This window comes from Otolemur garnettii, unplaced genomic scaffold, assembly GCF_000181295.1.
Source record: "Otolemur garnettii isolate 467f Iridium unplaced genomic scaffold, OtoGar3 scaffold00007, whole genome shotgun sequence".
In the NCBI taxonomy this organism is placed as follows: Eukaryota; Metazoa; Chordata; class Mammalia; order Primates; family Galagidae; genus Otolemur; species Otolemur garnettii.
This window is the reverse complement of record NW_003852402.1, coordinates 38,499,707-38,513,355: the sequence shown is the minus strand read 5'-3', so window position 1 is coordinate 38,513,355 and position 13,649 is coordinate 38,499,707. Positions and strand designations below refer to the sequence as shown.

General features: G+C 41.5%; 1 protein-coding gene and 1 pseudogene across 2 annotated transcripts in view; one reads left to right on the top strand and one right to left on the bottom strand.

Moving 5' to 3' along the window:
- Positions 1–13,649, top strand: part of SYT1 (synaptotagmin 1) — a 208,990-nt gene that overhangs the window by 129,846 nt on the left and 65,495 nt on the right. The gene's annotated exons all lie outside the window — the stretch shown is intronic.
- LOC105888467 lies at positions 10,273–11,356 on the bottom strand (annotated as a pseudogene).

The window sequence follows — 13,649 nt, the reverse complement described above, 5'->3', positions numbered from 1 at the left end:
TTTTTTTTTTTTTGAGGCAGAGTTTCCCTGTGTTGCCCTCGGTAGAGTGCCATGGCATCATCATAGCTCATAGCAACCTCAACTCCTGGGCATAAGAGTTCCTCTTGTCTCACCCTTCCAAGTAGCTGGAACAACTGGTGTCTGCCACAATGCTCAGCTAATTTTTTTTTTTTTATTTTTAGTAGAAACTAGGTTTGGCTCTTGCTCAGGCTGGACGTAAACTCCTGAGTTCAACCAATCCACCTGTGTTGGCCTCCCAGCGTGCTAAGATTGCAGGTGTGAGCCTCCACGCCTGGACTCACTACATTTTTGTGGCTGAGTAGCACTCCATGGTATACACATACCATTTCTTTGACTAAGTTTTTCATATATTGCATAAATAACACCATGTTTTAAAAAGAAAAGCATGTGTAAAGAGGCACGAACTGGCCTAGTGTTAGGACTCTGGATATCTCAAAGGGAATGGGGAAGGCTGCATGGTTAGCCCATAAAGGGGAGGAGTAGGCAGGTAGCCGGAGGACTGCTCACGGGATTTGAAGAACTGTCCTACAGGTGGAAGTCTGGAAATGCATGTTCAGGAAAGCGAGAGATACAGCATTGAATAGAATGTGATACCAGCCTACGAGGGCTTGGAACTGCCTCAGGAAGATTTGCTTAGAAATACTGTGTGTGATTCAGAGTAGGAATCGACTAGCCTTTTCTGTAAAGGACCAGACAGTAAATATTTTAGGCTTTGCAGGCCACATGGTATCTCTTGCAACAAGTCAACTCTCCCAGTATAACAGAAAAGCAGCCAAACTGTGTATAACAAAAAGACATATCTGTGTTCTAAAAAAAGTTAGGGACACAGACATGTGATTTTCATATAACTTTATGTGTCACAAAATTCTAATCTTTTTTGATATCTTTTTCAACCTTTAGAGATGCAAAACCCTTCGCAGCTCACAGACCAAACAAGCACACAGCAGCCAGATTTGGTCCATGAGCAATAGTTTGCTGAGGGCTGATACACAGGACTTTACAGCAGGTCAGAAGAAGGGCACCTAACCCTCCATGGGGATGTCGTAGGTGTTTCCTGGAGAAAGCAAGTGTGTGGGGCAAAGGGACAGGCCCAAAGGACATGTGAACAAAGATAGGTCATGTGACACAGACTGGGCAGGACAGAGCAGTCACGGACAAGTGAAGTTATAGACACAGTTAACAGTTAGAGCCCCACCCAGGAAATTAAACCTTGTGCTGTGGAGTTGGTGAGTAGCCACCGTGGGGACTAAGCAGCAAGCGTGTGCTGGAATGGCCAGGGGTAGAGAGCGCTGAAGCAACCCTTCCATTCTGGCCATGGAGTCAGCCTGGCTTAGGTTAGAATCCTGGTCCTGCCGCTCACCACGCCAATGACCTCAGTCACATTCTTATCCTCTCAAATCTCAATTCCCTTGTCTAAAATAATAAAAGATAATCCCTGCCTTACTGTTCTCCACCTCTGACCCAGCTGGGTGCACTGACTGCACGTAGCACACGCATCACAACTGGGAATTTCACTAGCTTGTCGTTTGACTCTTGCCCCACTAGACTGAGAGACCGTGTCATCCTCCACACACCAAGTGTCTGGCAGGGCGCCTGACCAAAGGCAGAGAATGAATAAATAAAAAGTAAAAAGCAACCAACACCAAGCTTACAGCCAGCATCTCCCCACCTTGTCCTCCTCTAACTACCCATGCTTGCTTTTCTTGTTTTACAGGACAAATATGTTGCACCGTTTAACACTTGGAACAAAGGCATTGAGAAACATGATTAGTCATTCTCCATACAACTACCTTATCCATAATAAGTTTATTTTCTTGAGCGACTTCTAATTACATTTCATTTGGGAGCACAGGTTTTTCCTCTCCCACTGAGATACATTTCCTTCAAGAAATTATCTTAATCTAAATGGGCTATTTTCTTGCTTTTATGGCACTAAACTTAAAATAAAGCAAAATTTTCCCACTCTACCATTCAGGCTAACTTTTTGGCTTAAACTCAGAGATAGGATAAGTGACCCATCTGACCAATAATCCCCAAACATCTGTATGCCTCCTTATATAAATTGCCAAAACACCTTCATGTTTTACCACCCAATATCGTATCATATAAATTGTAAATATATGATTTATTTATTCACTAGATTTCTAAGACTTGTTTTAGGGCAAATCAGCAAGCAATAAAATCCATTTCTATGTTAATTTTTTTTATTCCAGATTAATATGGAGGTACGGATATTAGGATACATAGTTTGTTTTTGCAAGATTAAAGTCCAAGCTATAGCTGTGTCCTTCACCCAGGAAGTGTCCAGTATACCTGTGCATGTGCCCACTGGGGGAGAGAGAACCTGTGTTAAATTTTAACTCATATTGCTCCTTGCTGTTCAAGTTCGTTCACTCAGTGAATAGCTATACTCGGTACCAGGTCCTATTAAATCTTGCCTTTGGGGTTATTTATGTGCCATGTTTTTTAACGTGCTTACTTTCTAAAATACTTAAATCTCAATTTTTAACATTTTATCTTAAAAATTAAATCAATTTACTTTTGTCTTCTATATGATTGGGTAATTATGGCCTAGATCAGGAGGGGTCCGACCTGCCACGGCTGAATTTGTAAGGACTTTCTTGGCTTATCTGTGGTGTCTGATACAATGAAGAATATGCACGAACCTTTTTCCCTAATCACCTTTTGTCAGTGTTTGTATGTTTAATGTACGGCCAAGGCAACTCTTCTTCCTCTAATGTGCAGCAGAGAGAGAAAAAAAAAGGTTCAACAGCTCTGGGCCCTGGATCAAAGGCCTGGCAACAATTCTAGTGAAAAGGCAAAATATAAAGGTTCACAGAACTATTACATTTATAAACAGATTTTAAAAAGCATCTTACGTTCCTGTCATCCTTCTACTTTCCAAGATAACATATCTCATCCTGAAATCTAATCTCATTCACCTATGGCAGAGTTACTTACGAAAATTCAGACTTTGACCATATTGTCCCTGATGTATAAACAACTCAGTTTCCCTCTCTCCCTTTTAGTTCTAGAATTCTTTGAGACTAATTATAAATTGAGAATATCCAGGGTGCTAAAATTATATACAATTTATTCAATATACCCCATCTGTTTCTTAGGAGGCCCTGAGAAGTTCACGGAGGAGTGCTTTCACTTGACATTCTAACGAGTATTTTGCCCTCACCCCAATCTAGAATAAAATTAAACAGGAGATAATCTATATAAGAAAACATTGTAATTATTCCCCAAAACAAGTTAATCCCAAGAGAACTCTGTCCAAATATGATAAGAACCCCTGGGATTTTGAAAATTTTAATTTGCAATTACTGATCTGTTAAAACAAAAAAGTAGGAAGATACATATATTCATTCGATGCCTTCAATTGGTATTTTATGAACATATATATACTATATATTCCATAATTATATTATCCAAAATTCTAAGAATCATTTAGCATTTTAGTGAAATACATGTCATATACACAAGATTTAAGTATTCAAGTAGGCATGTAGTGAGTATGTAAAAACAGCTGCGCAATTGGTTAAAAGTAAATCCAATTTGTTGTCTTCCCTTCTTTGTTCCCTAATAGCTTTATTCATTTGTTACTCCATAAGGTATTTACTGTACACCTACTGTGTGCTAGGCAGTTTCTAGAGGCTAAGGATACAGCAGTGAATAAAACAGGCAACAATTCTCCCTTACAAGCATGAAGTTCTACAGGGGAAGAAAAAACACTAAAGAAGATAAGTGAGTAAAATACAAAGTGTGTTAGGTAATTAGAGCTTCGGGGAAAAACAAAGCAGGGACTGTTGGTAACAAGCAGTGAGATTCCGGATGGATTTGAAAGGAAGAGCCCACAGGATTTTCTTCTGTGAAAGACTGAGAGGCTGAGGGTGGATGCAGTGGTCTGGCCTCAGCGTCTAGAAGGATGGAGTTATCATCTCTGGGATGTGGAATCTGCACTAGTTCACGTTCAGGAAGAGTAAACAGCTTGGGCTTAATTAAGGACCAGTTCAGTCTATGATACCAATCAGTACAACAAATGGAGATGTCTAATATGCAGTTAATCACCAGAATTATAACATTTCTTTCAAGTTTTGTAAACTGCATGGAAAGTACCTTTTCTTCATCCCAACCATGAGAAATTTCTCCTATTTCTCAGTACCAGGACATTTGAAAGCTATTGGCTTGGGCGTCTTCCTAACTAATTCTTCATATTATCTAAAACTCTTAACTATATAAAACATGGGGCATGAGCCACAGAATTGTCCTTCACCCTCATCCGAGAGTTGCCTGCCATCTTTCTGCCACAAACCATACTTAAACTACTTGGTTCAGATTATCAAACTCGAATTTCCTTCCCTTAGAAGGAAATTCTACTTTGCTTCACTAAGTAGAAGACTCCTGAAGTTTGATTCCCTTATGAAATCCTTCTAATCCAATCCCAGTTGACTGATATATGCCTTTTTCCCACACAAATTTAGAAACTTTCAGAAATATCACAAGTATGACCTACCTGGGAGGATTTTCTATCATTGTTATATAATCTGTGACACATAAATGCAGACTTTTAAAACTTCAAAGAAATAGTTCATTGGAAACAACCTTTTTGGTTCTTCATATTACTAAATGGGCTGGACGACAATACCTATCTAGCTAGTTCACAGAAAATAATTGTCTTTATAGAGTCAACTGAAACCAGGTTGCTGTAACAGCCTCTGAGATGACAAGTCCAAGCCTCCTAGGCTCTTAAAAACAAGTCTGGGTCCTGATTTGGCAGTGATTTTTACACTGTTGTGATTCAAGAACCACTTTTGACCTTCACAAGTACCATTTACCAGCCTCCTTGGCTGTAAAAACAAACAAAACACATCCCACATTTGAGCAAATGCTTTTGAGGAGACACTCACATTAAATTACTAATGCATGCCAAGAACAAAAATATAAAGATTGGAATCCAGATCAGTAGTGATTAACAGGCTGGAATGCCCATACACAGACCAACTTAAGGACCCTGCTTAGGGAAACACCAAATACCACAACTAAAATGGTCATTAGATGAAAATACAGCCCAAATTAGGAAAGCTTTTACATCAATGACTTGTACACAGAGCCTAAGAAATTTATGGAGTCATGACAGAGACTTCTAAAGTCAATACAATCAAACTGTGTGTTTGAAAACAAGGCTTGCGTCCAAGTGTTTTTTGTTTTTTTTTTCAGGACAGAGCTGAGAGTTGGGGTTGCATTTTCCCCTAAACCCTTTCATGGTAATTTTCTCTTGATAAAAGAAATTAATTTAATCCTAGTCTTCCCGTTATGTTTCTGACAATTTACAACCTCATTCTCAGTTCTGAGATTATGGTGCAGTAAATGGTCCTCAGACCCAGTGAGCACATCGGCTGAGAATTTTTTTTTTTTTAAGCAAGTTAATCAAAATGCAGGAAAAACAAGAGGATCTGCTTGAAATAACAAAACACTTGATTACTTAATTAGTTTAGCAAAACTGCCACAAAATGAAACCCTGTTGCTTTTTAAAACCTCAGTTGAAAATATTTGTGGGTAATGTTTTAAGGAATGAAGAGAACCAGCTTTTTCAAAGGTTACCAAAAGGTGCCAGCTGTGTAGTATTACAAGGAGTCCTCTGAGAGCCCTGAAAATGCATATGGGTTTTGTTAATCATCTTAAAAATCTCAGTAATACACTAAGACCCTAAATCCACGTGAAGCTTCCTGGTGTTTTATGAAAAGTCCTAGTTAGGCCAAGCTCTTGGATTGGTTGAGATCCTTATTGCTAAGTTCAGTAGCAAACCCCTGGAAAGCTGTGATTTCAGATAAACCTCTCTGCCGTGTCTATTGCATCGTAATACGGTATTAAGCAACATCGTCAAATAGAACTCTAACTTTGATGAATATGTTTACTAAGAGGATTCTAAAATTATCCAGGAGGGAACACAAAGATGAGAGTAACAGTAGACGCCGCCCAGGGCTCACTTTCTGGGCTTGCTCTTTGACCTTGTTGACAAGGTCAGGAAACAGGACTGAGGAAAGTTAATAACTTGCCAAAGGCCATGCTATGCTCAAGGGTAAGTGACTCCGTTGGTCATTTACCCCAGGCCTTCTAGCTTTACTTGGATCTTATTTTCTAATTTATAAATCAAAAACCCCCTTTCCAGAAAACAAAAATTGACATCTTTGGAAAACTTCTTTCAGAATTGGTCGATTTTACTATTTAAAATATTTCCTTTTCTCTCAAGATTCACCAAAGATTTTAACGCTAATCTTGGCCTTTTTTTTTTCAATATTCCTTCCAATACCATACCCCCAAAAAGAGAGAGAAAATAATAGCAACTCTCATTTTGACCTGCTGAGTAAATATTAACAGCAGAAGCTAACTCTGAACACAGGGCTGAGAGTTCAGGGAGACGTTTGCAAAGATGCCACGGGAAATGTGTTCCTGTGCACATGGACTCATGTTGATCACAATTAGTCAATCAGCACATTTCTACCACTGGGCAAGTTCTTTCAGAAAAATGAAGTCTTGTTTAGCACAAGTTTCCCTTGCAATTCCCCAAATGGACTTTGCCAAGGTCTCCCCTCAACTCATGACCTCCTAGAGACACCTACTTGTGACTTCTTTCCTGAACCCCCTGCGAGGTTCTTGGGATTGCTTGAGCTCTGGCATCCCTACCTGTAGGACTCCCAGGTTAGACCAATGAGGGTGGCTCCTCTCCTAGAAAGCCACGCCCACAAAAAAGAGAGAGCGCTGTTACATGATACTGTGCAGTTTGTTGGAGTTGCAGTAGCTGCTACTTTATTCAGCCCTTACTGTGTGCTAGGCACTGTGCTAACACTTGACAATCTCACCTGACTTAGTTCCTAGGCCAATTCTAAATAGTACTAGATGGATTTCCTAGAATACTGATGGATACATCAACAAGTTGAGGATATGGCTTAGAGACCTACCAAGTCTGAACTCCATGTCTGTAGCTCTGTTACCATAATTTCTCCTAGGATTTAGTAGTTTTCATTTCTTGAAACATTGATGATAATGTTCACCTATATTAAGCTACCACACTATATTTTACAAATTCCCTGATTCCTGTTTTAAAACATAATCACATCGATGTTTTAAAGAGCAGAGATACATTTCTTTTGCTTGCCCCAAAGGAACCTATTCTGTGTCCAAAGATAAAACTGTCTCCCGAAACTTGGTATAACCGTGTCCCTGAGACTGTCTCAAGTTCCCGTTGAATCAGATAATTCTTATCAGATCTCCTTGAAGAAGATAAAAGATCACGGTTACAAAGTGCAGAGCGGCAAAAGCCAAGGTCCAGCTAACAGCCCTTGGCTGAGATGCAGGAAGCGTCTCTGCATCCTCACTCCCCGTCTTCCACACAGCGCAGCAGGGGGGTTGAAGGATTTGAATTCTGAATTTCTGTTAGAATAACATCTGCCAAGAACAATCCCTGAATGTACAACTTGTCCCTGTAGAGAAAAATGAGTAGCTTATCATGCAGGTCTTTGTCAAGATAATACGTACACCTGTTGTCAGGCTAAAGATTTAGAAACTCCTGGGTAAAATTCCAGGTCTGCTGTGTGAAGGTTAGGGAGCGTGGTTGAGCTACAAATTGCTTGGAAGCAAGCTGATTTTAAGTTGCCATGGCAAAGAGAATGCAGAGAACGGGCGGCATTAATAATTCCTATGCATTGTTACGATAGGATTGTCCAGCTGAGGGGCGCTTTTTATTTTTTTTTTTTGGTCCTTCTACTGACATGAACAGATAAAATAATAAGCACTAATTACAGAGTATTATAATGATTTCTGGGCTTCTCCTCAGAGGGGCGTATCTGGCTAGGTAATTACTTCTCTGATAGATAGGTTTTTCTGTGAGAATGGAGCGTGATGAACCCAGTGCACAGCCTGCTGATGAGCCCGTGGGGGCAGAAGGGCACGAGGTATGCTTATTAAGACCGTTCTCATCCATGTGTTTTTCAATCAGTTGTCAAGGTACCCACCCCTGGTTAAAGAACCGCTGCGTCTAAAAATGACACAGTGATTCTCAGTCGTGGGAGTCTGTTACTTCGGGGAAGTGCCTAGATGGGAAGAGACTTTCAGGGTGAAGTGGAAGGCATTTCTGAGAACACGAGGCCTGTGCCTGTCACTGCCCTGCAGTTGGTTCCTAGTATAAAAGAAAAGGCTGGTTTCTTCATTACACTTGCGTTCCCTGAACGATTATTTTCCCCCTACTGATTCAGATTCAAGTTCCTACACGATTCCAGATACTGTTTGGGAGGCATCCCTGACCTCAGAAAATTTCTGTTCAAAAGCCCACACCCAGACACATGTGCTTTAATCCCTTCCCCAGGCTGTAATTGAATTTGCAGAGGGGAAAAAAGCAGTAACTGTTTCCCCTTATCATCTACTGCTGGGTAATAAAGAACGTGTAGTGGGGCGGGGGGGGGTCAGAGAGGACGGGAAGTAAAAAAACCTAAACTTTGACAAAATGTTGATCGTGCACTTACTGTCCCTCTCCAAGGGACCCACATTGTAGAAATGGCATCGTCTCAGCACTGACCTCTCGGTCCTGCCGCCCATCTGGAGATTCAGAGGAAAGACAGATTTACCAGTAAAATAATGGCAGATGACATGGGCTCCCAACGCGGAGTGGAGCATCTTGGGTTTTCATGAAATGTCAAAGCACAGCGCAGTTCCCACTTTGACTAAGTAAACAAACTCGGGGGTTGCTCAAACATAGGCACTTCTTACCTGCTCATAAAATATAAAATATCCTCCAAGGTATTCTGGGTAGTGTCTGAGGACTGGGGTCGTAGGTGGTAAGGGTAGGCTTGCCACCTCTGTGGGTGCTCTAAGGAAAGTCTATCCACACGTAAAGGCAGCTATTGACATGTTCAGTCCTGTCATGGAGGAGAGAGGCAGTGCTTTAGAGGACAGACACATACATCATCACGCGTCATTTAACAACAGGAACGCGTGCTGAGAAATGTGTCAATGGGCGCTTCTTGTGGCGTGAACACTGCCGAGGGGACTGAGACAGACTTAGGTGACTGAGGCTACTGCACACCGAGGCTGGTAGGGGCACTGCTCCCAGTCAGCAGACCTCCACGGCACACTTCTGTGCTGAAAACTGCAGGCAGTTGTAAGACAATGGGAAGTCTTTGTGCATCAAAATATATCCAAGCTCAGAAAAGGTGCGATAGTAATACAGTGTTCTGCGTTGACAGAACCGTCAATACAGGCCATTGTGGACCAAGACACTGCGGCACTTCCCCTTCCTCCTGACCACAGACACTCCTGTTGTGTTCAATATGCTACAATCGAAAAATAAATTTATGCAGCACAGGTAGCTATTCAAGATCTGTTTTTTAAACAAAAGTTATCCTAAAAAACAAAGAAAGAAATCTCCTCTTGCTTCTGACTATTCTTTATGGCACTTTGTTGTCCCTTGCAGAATTACACTGTTAGACAAAACATACAGTGGAATGATCAGAATTTAATTAGGTTTGTTTGTTGTTGTAACAGCTTTCAGATTCTTTCGTCTTAGGAAGGAGTGAATCCCTAGATTACTCACAGGCACATGAAAATAACTGAACCACAGGGAGGAATTTTTACATTGCGTTTCTCAGCTCTTAATCATGTACAGCACCTGTGCTTTCAGAAAGCTGCAAATCCCTCTTCATCTTCATTATTTTGATGAGCTAACAAGATGAATCCATCTCTAGAACACTGCAAAACTAAATCGTAAAAAAATGGTCTCCAATCCCATAATCTGTCCTTGATCATACCTATTATTTGGAAATTCTTTAGGGAAACTAGATTCTTAGAGAAGTATTATTGGTGTCCTAGTTGTTGTAGATGATTTAAAGTCCTCTAGAAAAGTTAATATTGAGAGTAGACGGAGAAGACTTTAATAGAAAGATTTTTCATAAACAAGGGAAATGCAGTTTGAATAGAGGACATTTTCCATGTGCATCATATTTTCATATTTCACAGCTCTGCAATAAACACAGCAAATGAAGAATAGTTTCCAGCTCTGGAAATATCCAGCAGGTTTAAGTAATGTTATTTGCTTTAGCCACCTCTTAAAACATATGTTTATTGCAATTGCTGATATAAAAGCTTTTGTGTAAAAGTCTTTATATTTTACAGATGAAATATAAATCTGATTTTATAATTCCTCTGCCCACTTATTATTAGCTATTATTAATGCAGAAAGAGGGGACAAAAAGCTCACAAACACTCGACAGTTTCACAAGATGAATTGCAGGGGGAAAGTGACCGAGATAGGTCAACAGTATCCCAAGGCCTTGGAGGATGAGTTCCCAGGGGAGGTGGACCTCTAATCCTAATGGAGAGGCCCTCTCTCCTGAAGCAGGGACACCTACTGGCGTCCCTCGAGCAGGGGGAAGCCCAGTTGGTGGGCTTCATACCAGGTGGAGGAACTATAATGCCTTCAGGTGGGGTGCTCTGCTTACAGGTGTGGGTGGAGTCCCCATCCTGGTGGACTGCGTTGGGGCTCCAGCAATGCTGGCAGCAGCTGCGGCTGTGCCACCTCCCTGTGGGTCAGTTCCTGCTGGGATAGCCCTCCAGCCCCTTAGACAGGGCCTGCTAACCCCGCAGGAGCCTGGGGAATTGGTGCAACAGCTGGTACTCCTGGGCCAGCTGCCCTAGCAACTCCAGAGCCTCCCGCAGCTCCACGTGAGCAAGGCCAGTATCTTGGGGGTGGTCCCTCCATCGCCATGGATGCCAAGTTCTCCCCATGAATCAAGACCCGACCTAGACCTACTTTTCTTCACTCTCTGGCTGCTTTCAATTCTTTGGCTTGCTCTTCCTGAACTCATCATACTCACAGAGGATCAAATTCATATTCTTGTCAAAAGCCTTGAAGAGGCTGGTGAAGGCTCGGCTGTCTTGCTGGGATAGCTCACTCTGTCCTCACTGTGCTGTGGCGTCTTGCATGACTCCACAGTCATGACTGCTCCACCTAATCTGATGTCCACAGTTAACATTTCAAAATCCTTAAGACCCAGGGGAAGGCAACAGATAAAGGTACAACATGGGCTTTCCTGGAAAAAACACATCTGGATAGAAGCTTCAAACAGGAGATGGAATCTGGTCTTTGGAATCAGCCTCCTCAATGTACATTGCTTTTACTACCTGTTGGGGTCTCAGCTAAGATTGCCTGCTGGGCTCTGCCTGGACACCCAGACCAGGCACCTGCTGCTGCTGAAAACAAATCAGGTACAACTGACACCCTTGGCTGCTTGGTGAGGCGTTCTTCTCCATTTCATGTGGACACCTACCTCTGGCACATGCTGTCCTGCCCTCCATCCTGGGGCAAGCGTTACCTTGCTAGCTCCACCCTGTCACTGACCTGCCGAGGCAGAGGTACAGCGGCATCAGCATCTCCAGCAGCTACTTCATTCTGTGCAAGACTCGCTGCCACCACAAACCAGGTGTTAGATGATTTGTATGCCAGAAAGAATCTCTGGACAACCTTTTCATATGTTTAATTCTCTAATTCTTGAATATCAGAAACAAGACTAATTGAATAGTTTCATAGTAAAATGAGTAGAAACTTGATCTACAGGGACACGTTGCCTGTATCTGAACCAGGTATAAGAAAAGTGCTTAATGTTCAGCTTAAGACTGGCATGTATAATTTTTGTGAATTCAACAAAAGTAGTTTAAATGGTTTTACATCCCATAACTGAATAGAGTATAGACAAAGAGCTATGGCAGTTGAAGGATGACCACTTTTGATAAACATTCTTGACACTCGAATGTGGAAGACCTGGAGCAGTGGCCACTGAAGCCAGGGTGGTTTTCATTTATAGTTACATCATTTCAAGTTTTGAATATCAGCAGACACAAGTGAAAGTGAATCCATATTGGTCACATATATGAAAAAGCATCATCCTTTATTATGTGATAGATTTAGCTGGCTTTCTCCTGAATTACTTAGATGGTCTGTTTATACGTAGGTGTTCCATGTCCAAATCTTTTAATTATTATTTGATTATTCACATTTTCCTAGTTGTGATCATTCCCACCAAGAAATTTATAATAAGCACCTAAGGGTGGCACCTGTGGCTCAAAAGGGTAGGGCGCTAGGTCTATGCTGACATATGGGCATAGGTCCCATATGTTGGAGGTGGCAGGTTCAAACCCAGCCCCAGCCAAAAACACTGAAAAAAATAAATAAATAAATAAACTATCACCAATATAATAAGCAGCTAATGGGGGCAGCCAGGAACATGGGTTTTCAGTGTGGAACAAATTACTACCAAAAAGAGAGTTGCCCAAACTCTACATAGACTAGGAGAATAATCAGTTATTGGTAATGAATTCTCAGGGTTATTTGCATAACTTATTTTCCATGTATTTGTGGCTGCTTAATCAAGATTTATGTATATTCATCAATTTTTCAAGTCTGATTAGCCTTAAGAAAACATAACAAATTTCTATGCTCCTTCCCCCCAAAAATGTCACCCACAATTAAAATTAAGGTCATGATACAAAATTTACTGGTGGTAGAGTGCCAGGATTTGCAATTCAAAATGGTGTCAGGACAAAATCATAAACTAAATTAGTCGTGTATATGCCCGCCCTGATAGGGCAGAGAAGAAGTCGGTGTATTAGGCCAAAGTTACCAGTTGGAGGGAGCCAGGATCAACTTTGGGTAGAAATTCAAGCATTTGTTTCTTTAATTCAGGAAAATGCATCATACAAGCACACTAAATAATGAAAAGAAAGCCCTTAATAGAACATGCCAGTGGTGTCTTAGGTGACAACATAGGCCAAGCTTCATAAATTCTCAGAGATTACTTTCATCTGTCAACCGGATCAAGTAGTCTATCATTCAGTGAACAAGCTAGAAAACTTCTGCGGTTAAAGGAAAACACACTTCATTATGGATGGTAGGGCTGGCCCAGGACAGAGTGGCACTTTCAGTGATGGTAAACGTCGCTGGCTTGGTCTCTGATGCTGCCCTTCTGCTGTTGCACGGCTGATTCCAAATGCATTGGCTAATCCCAGGCTTTGCATTAACATAAATGTGATGTGGTCTATTATCCCGCTGTTCAATAAATTCACTTCTTTAAACCTTTCCCAAAGAAAAATGCCACATCCTCCTCTAGAGGATTATCATTTATTATTTATAGAAACAAGTTATCATTTATATGAAATAAATTTCGAACAGAAAGTTCAGAAGTATAAGAATTTAGGGGAAATCGTTGTACATAGTCTCAGGATTTTTTCTTCCCTTTTATTCATTCGTTTTCTATTTCATGCCTATTGTGCTTTTTATTAAAAATAGTAACTCTGTGTTGCTGGTATTCACTGATATTTGGGTCTTCAAAACCTGTTCTGACCATAGTTTCTGTAACCTAATAATGCCTTACAAAAATTCTCAGCACCCTTTCCTGAAGTCCGTCGTTGTAGGCATCCTCTGGGCCCACAGCCTCGTGCACGCGTGAGTCTGAGGTCGCCCTCGTGGCACGCACAGCGTCGCCTCCGTCTCCCCGTCAGCTCTCCGCCTACAGTCTGTGACAGCTGAGTCTCCCCAGCTCTCCGCCTACAGTCTGTGGCAGCTGAGTCTCCCCACC